This window comes from Hevea brasiliensis, chromosome 6 (genome assembly GCF_030052815.1).
Source record: "Hevea brasiliensis isolate MT/VB/25A 57/8 chromosome 6, ASM3005281v1, whole genome shotgun sequence".
NCBI classification, from domain to species: Eukaryota; Viridiplantae; Streptophyta; class Magnoliopsida; order Malpighiales; family Euphorbiaceae; genus Hevea; species Hevea brasiliensis.
Window position 1 is genome coordinate 26,788,519 of NC_079498.1, and position 7,671 is coordinate 26,796,189.

At 31.7% G+C, this 7,671-nt stretch overlaps 1 pseudogene; it reads right to left on the reverse strand.

Annotated features, from left to right (window-relative positions):
* Positions 1-505: 505 nt before the first annotated feature.
* On the reverse strand, positions 506-3,820 carry LOC131180618 (probable LRR receptor-like serine/threonine-protein kinase At3g47570; annotated as a pseudogene).
* Between the last annotated feature and the right edge of the window lie 3,851 nt (positions 3,821-7,671).

A 7,671-nucleotide genomic window follows, 5' to 3' on the forward strand; every position in this document is an offset into this window, starting at 1 on the left:
GATAATACAAATAGAATTTTATTTACTCTGCAAGGACTTAATAAAGGAAACACAGTAGCTAGCCATCCATTCGACTTCTTCAATAAATGTTTTAATTTCTCCCGAAACCAAAGAAAAAAAAAATAGTAAAATTAGCCAATTGACCAAGGACAATCCACCCAGAATTTGATTTTAAAATTAAATAAATAAAGTTGCTTAAAATTAATTAATTTTTCTAAAAAAATATTAACATTTTTATTTAAAACAACTCATAATTCATACGTTGACATAAAATCGTTTCAAGAATATGATAAAATAACTTGACATAAATCAGCCAAAAAAAGATCACGCAGGAAATAATCTGAACACACCTGGCTTTCTGCCACCTCTGGCTACACTAGCTAAACAAAGGAAGATTATATTCTTTTTAAGAAAGAGTTATCAGTAAAAGCACACAATTAATTTTAATGGTGATTTGAAATGACAAACACTTTAGCGCATTGCATTTTTCACTTGCCTGTCTTCATTATCCATAGATCCGAACTCCAAGAAAAGTACTTCTAATCAATGCAATTCTTTAGCAACATCCCTCATTCTATCTTTGGGTGATTCTGCTGAACAGGCTACTCCAATTTTGAATAACGAAATCAAGCAATCTTTCTCTTTACTAATACTTGTTAGGCACAGGTTCCTATTATTGCTGGACTCTGCTTCTGCATGTATTTCTGTCTTCTCTTCTATTTCAATATTTGTTGTTGGTGTTTCTTCCATTCCTCTTGAGAGAAGGGTTCTGTTATTTGTGCAAGTCTTTTTGGCAGTGCATCCTTCACAAAGTTGCAAAGAGTTAAACGATCTTCAAATATTTTATCTGTTGGCCTTTTTCCCGAGAACATCTCCAATACAAGGATCCCATAACTATACACATCTCCCTCTTTTGATGCAGTGCTACCCATTCCATATTCTGCAATTTATAGAATATATTCAGTTAATATATGAAGCATTGAGGCTGGACAATGGACATCAGTGTTCGGTCACTTAAAGGACTATCAACTGGTAAGCAAACAAAGTAAAATAGGATAACTAAATAATTGAAGAGCACGTATGAATTTAACTGGTTGACTCATACCAAATTTGATTACAGTTGACATTAATGCGTGAACTAGATTAGTTGTTACCTGGAGGAGCAAAGCCAACGGTCCCCCTTATTACAATTGAGCTGGTTTGAGTTTGAGATGCATCAACGAGCTTCAAGAAGAGTCTAGCCAAGCCAAAATCGCTTAAATGTGCAGCCATGTCATCATCGAGAAGAACATTGCTGGGCTTTAATTCACAATGAATGACTGGAATTTCACAAAGGTCATGAATGTAATGCATTGCAGTTGCCACATCAATTGCAATATTCAGTCTCTGAAGAAAATCCAAATTTCTTGACCGATTATCGTTGTGGCTGTCATGATGCAACCAATTCTCCAGGCTTCCATTACCCATGAATTCATAAACTAGAGCTTTGAATTCATTCTGTTTGTAATCAATGCTGGAGCAATATGTAAGCAGCTTAACAAGATTTCGATGCCTCGTTGTCCTTAACACCTTGCACTCAGCCATGAAGCTTTTTGAAGCGCCCTTTGTTCCAAGCTTGAGGACCTTAATAGCTATCGGTCTTCCCATTTGATTGAGAAATCCTTCATACACCGAACCAAAGCTACCCGATCCAATTAAGTTGTCGACAGAGAATCCATTTGTTGAATCATAAAGATCCCAGTAAGATACCTTTACAGGGCAATCCATTTCTTTATGTGCAGCAAACGAGCTCCTTTTTGATGTTCTCCTTCGATACACAAGCACGGAGGAGAACATCAATAAGATACAGAATCACACAAGGAATTACGATTGCTAACTTAATAGCAATTAACTTTCCTTTCTTCAATACTTTGGTAGGGCATTTTTGTTGATGGAGTTTTGGCACACCACCACAAAGCTTATCATTACCAATCAATGAAATGGCGGTTACATGTCTGAAAACTCCTTCGGTTGGAATCTCACCCACAAGATCATTTAAAGAAAGATTTAAATGCAATAGATACTGTAGACTTTGCAAATCTTTTGGAATTTCTCCAATGAGCTTGTTCTGTGAAAGATCTAATACTTGGAGACCCTTCAAGGAAGCAAGCCAAAGATGAAGGAATGATTCCTTGGAGAGAATTTCCTTGCATATAAAGATATTCGAAACTTGAACAAGAACCAATGGTTCCAGGAATTCATCCAGAAAGCATGTTTACTGAGATATCCAGGGTATTTATATTTGTTAGCTTTCCCACATCTGCTGGCAAGTCGCCGGATAATGAATCCTGTGATATGTTTAAGTATCGTGATAGGGAAGGAAGATGGAAAACCTCCTTGGGTATAGATCCATTGAGGTGATTTCTTGAAATATCCAAATGCTGCAGACTATGACAATATCCTATGCTCATAGGAATATTTCCTTCTAGATTGTTTCTTGGGATGGAAAGTAGAGATAATTGAGTGAGTTTGCCTATAGAGGATGGAATTTGACCTGAGAATCTTTATTCTCCCAAATGTTAGTTCCTGGAGTTTTCTTAATTTTCCCACAGAAAAAGGAATGACTCCGATGAAAAGATTTTGATCTATGGACAATGAAATTAAGTTGATGAGACTCTCTAATGCCTGAGGAATAATTCCCGTGATTTGATTTCTTGTAAAAGATAGCAGAGTAAGTTGAATTGATAGATTGGCTACAGAGCTGGACAAAATACATCCAAAATTGTTTGAATATAAAGATAGAATTTTTAAATTGCTACAGTTTTTCAAAAATGTTAAAAAAGCCAAATCACTTGTGGAATTGTATCCTAGATTATTCTCTTCATGATTTAGCCACCAAAGACTTCTTAAATTTCCCAAACAATTCGGGACTTGTCCCACAAAGTTGTTTTCTCCAAGACTGAGTATCTCTATTTGGGAAGCATTGCAAAGTGAATTTGGAATTGACCCAGAAAACATATTACTTCCAACAGTAACCGCTGGAGATGTGGGAGAGTAATTCCGATGTTGTTTGGTAGGCTACCACGAAACTTGTTTTGCACAGTTGAGATCGTTTTAAGAGATGAAATATTAAAAAGGGATAAAGGGACAATACCAGAGAGTTTTTTGTCTGCAAAACTAAAAAATGTTAGGCTTGTAAACCGGCCCAATTCATCTGGAATATTTCCCTCCAGCTCCATCCTTCCTGCAGCAAGGATAATAAGCAATGAAAGATTGCCAAGGGAAGGTGGAATTTTCCGTTCAGGTTGTTTGCACTAATTTGAAGCTGTTCAAGCATTTCCAAGGAACCAAGCTATGCAGGGATTTTTCCAGTTAGATTATTCCACTGCAGTCGGATTATCCTGAGATGGGAACAGCGAGTCAGGTTGATTGGAATTTCACCCTCAATTGTGTTGTCATTGAGATAGAATTCCTGCAATCGAAACAAATTACCAACTTCATGTGGAATTTGACCATTGAAACTGTTGTTTTGAAGGTGAAGGATTCTCAAAAAACTCAAATTGCCAATATATGGTGATATGGATCCAATCAAATTTTGGCTTTTTAACGCTATTGAAGTGACTCTCTGGTGGCAGCGACTGCAAGTGATTCCATACCACTGGCTAAAAGGGAGAGAATGATTCCATGAGTTGAAGATTTGATATGGATCACTAGAAATCCCTGCTTTGAATTTTTACAAAGCAAACTGATTAGTCTCATTTCTTAAAGAATGAGCATGCATGAATTGGAGGTTTAAAGAGAGAAAAATAACAAGTTTGTAGATAAACAAGAAAAAGCTCATAAATCTTCATTTGGCTAGAAGGCAGCTGAGAGGATTACTTAGTACAGATTACTGATTATCGTGATCCATTTATAAAGAAAAGAAGTTTGGCGAGTTCACTATTTGCTTTAAGTTGATAAGTCATTTGATTTTATGAATAATTTGCGGGGTTTGAAATTTTGTATATTGATGGTGACAATAGTCTTTTTGATCAGACGCAGATGACAACGTGAACCTGCAATGAGAAAAAGTGACGAGGTGGATGACTTTTTGGTGGATCACTTCGATATTCAAGTTAGTGTTCTTGATCCTTTCATAGAGTAATGGAGACAGTAAAAGTAATGGATACTAAAGTATTTTTTTGTGATAGAGAGTAACGAAGATAGTAAGTGTACTTGGTATTTATAGGCTTTTAAAGGAAATAGCCGTTGTTTTGTTTAAGGCGGTGATTGTGGTTCGATATTTATGGATCTCCATGATATCTGTTTTTACTGAATTATATGCGAGATTATTGCTCGGTCCAAGAAATCTGCGTTGTATCCATTATTGGGTGTTTGCTCGGTAAGAGTTTTGTACACCATTTTAAGCGAACAAAGCTATTGTTTAGTCCTTTTCTTCTTGTTCGGCTTGTTGAGTCCCTGTTTAGGTTTGCCATGTTTGAAAATACTTCTTGCTTCGATTATCCATGCTGAAAATATCTTTGACTTTCTGACTTTATTTTAGGAGGGTGATATCATATATATATATATATATATATATATATATATATATATATATATATATATATATATGTGTGTGTGTTTGCTCGGTAAGAGTTTTGTACACCATTTTAAGCGAACAAAGCTATTGTTTAGTCCTTTTCTTCTTGTTCGGCTTGTTGAGTCCCTGTTTAGGTTTGCCATGTTTGAAAATACTTCTTGCTTCGATTATCCATGCTGAAAATATCTTTGACTTTCTGACTTTATTTTAGGAGGGTGATATATATATATATATATATATATATATATATATATATATATATATATATATATATATATATTGTTTAAATTTATTCTATTATTTTAATTTTATTAATTATAAGATAAATTATAATATTAATAATAATTACATCTAATTTAGTGAATCAAAATTGACATATACATGTAAAATCAAGTTAGCTTAATAATTATTTATTTATAATCGTTATCGAATTAAATAATTTAGAAATTTTTGATGCAGTGAGTCACTACGATAAGCCACGTATAATGTTTACAGAAAGTGAATGGCCAAATACTAAAAGTGAATGCATTGTTAAATATATGATTGCAAAAAACACATAAATAATCATAATTAAAAAATTAAATAAATTAAAATATAAAAAATAAACAATAAAATGAAAAAAGTAAAAGAAATATATAAAAATTATGTAATTCATTTAACTCATCGGTGAAATAGCTGATTATGATTAATAGTATTGAACAAATTCGAGGGAAATTGTTATAACTTGTTCTATGGGTTGGTTCAGACCCACAAACTTACAGTGAAAATAAATAGATTAAATATTTACATTTAAATTTTTGTATTTATTATACATATCTTATTTAATTTTATATGAATTTTAATAAAATATTTAATTTATTGATTATAAAATTATTTTTATATAAAATCGAATTTATATAAGATGCTGGGGTTGTGCACTTTTTTGGGAGAATCGAATCGAAGAACAAAATAGAATCGATAGAAACTATACCGAACTGAAGTTTTTTTATACTTTCGTTAGGTTCTAATTTTCACTAAAAATCGAATTGAAATCGCACTGAAATCAAACCCAAATTGTATTAAAATAAAATCAAACCGAGAATAAAATTTATACATATATTTTTTCATTTTTTTAAATGTATTATATACTTTCAATATATATATATAATTATGAACTAAATACAACCTAATATTATACTTCATTTCTCTATTTTTTTTAATTATAAATATATTAAATTATCTTATAATTCTTAATTATAAATGTACTATTATATTATATGTATGTTAATTGTTAATTATATTTGTATTTTATAGTTAAATATTATATAATTAATAAATAGATAAAATATAAATTATATGATAGAATGTTATATGATATAATATATTTAATTCTAAATTATATGTGTACATTATAGTTAAAGATTATATAATTTAGAAATAGCTAAAAAATATATTATATGAGATATTATGTATCAATAACTCAATTCAAAATTTAAATGCTAATTAAGTATGACTTTTTAAAGAAATAATTATATAAAATTATTTTAAGAACCAGAACCAAACCAAAACTAAAGAACTGACAACCGTATTAAACCGAAATCAAAATTTTAGTTCGGTATCAATTTCTAGACAGACCCCAAACTACATCGAAACCGCACACCCTATTATAATAAAAAATAAATAAATAATAGTAAAAGATGGAGAAGTAATGGGTTGGGCAAGAAAGAAATAAAAAGAAAGTAAAAGATGAGTAAAAAAAAGAATGGGGTAGTCATAAATAATAGGTTGGGCAAGAAATAAGAAGAAAGTAAAATGATGAGGAGAAACGGAAAAACCATAAATAATGGGTTTGATTTTTATATGAAATCAATAATAGTTTAATAAGATTGGTCTTTTTTTTTTTAAATCTTTGAGGGAGTAGAAAATTTCAAATTTAAGTATTTGTTTTATAGAAAATTATTTTCTGTATTTTTTTAGCTTTTAATTGAGACATCTAAAAAAATGTCAATAAAAAATATTTTTTTAATTAAAAGAAAAATTAAATTATTTTTTAATAAAAATAACTTTTTCTTTTCAAAAGAAAAAAATTATTATTTATTTTCTAAATTTTTATAATTTTATTAAAATGTGAAAATACTTATACATATATGACATAAACAAATAGTATTAGTTCAACATTCCAATCAAACAACAAAAATTATTTTTATAGAAAATATATTTTTTATTTTTTATGAAAAACAATTTTTATATACAAAGTTATTTTTTAGGAAATTAATGGAGCTTTAGTTTTCTTTTTTAATTTAATAATTTGATTTTTTAAAATTTATGAATATTGAAATAATTTATTATTTATATAATAAAAATTATATAAAAACATTATCCTTATTGTATAGTGTAACACCCCAAAATTTCAAAATTTATTATTTTATGATCATTATTGGTATTTTAATTTTATTTAAATTTTAGGAATTTTTTTTGAGATTATTCGGATTTTAAAAATCGGGTTCGATTTTCTGAAAATATAAACTTTAATGATTTTTAAAAATTTATTTAAAGACCACGTGGCAAAACTAAAAATATATTTGGAGTCTACGTATTTTTCTGAGTTTTCTGGAATTTTTTCGAAATTTTTGGACCTCGTTTTCGGTTTCGAGGCAGAGTAAAAAATTTAAAATTTTGTATCCTGAATCGGATCGGCTGAATCGAACCGGACCGGATCGGACCGGTCGAATCGGACCGGCCTTTTCTTTTTCTCCCTTCTTTCTCCCGCGCGCGTCTGACCCCTCTCCCTTCTCTCTCTCTCTTTTCTCTCTCCTCCCTCCTCCCCTTGCCGCGCCGCCGCCTCCCCTGCCTTCCCACCTCGCCGGCGCCCCACCTCGGTCCTCCCCCACTGCCGGTCGCCGCTTGGAATGCCGGAAAACGGCCTCAGAAAGGACGCGCAGCGCGCGCGACGCCTGAACTTCCCGGCCAAAATCCGGCCGATTCGGCCACCAATTGGATCGAGTCTTGTGTCTAAAATCATCTACTCGGTGAGAGCTTTCCATAGACACCAAGAACGCCGAAATCCATCAAGCGGTTTGTCCAATTTTTGCTCGGGAAGTTTTAGCCCATTTTGACTTTCGGGCTAGATTTCT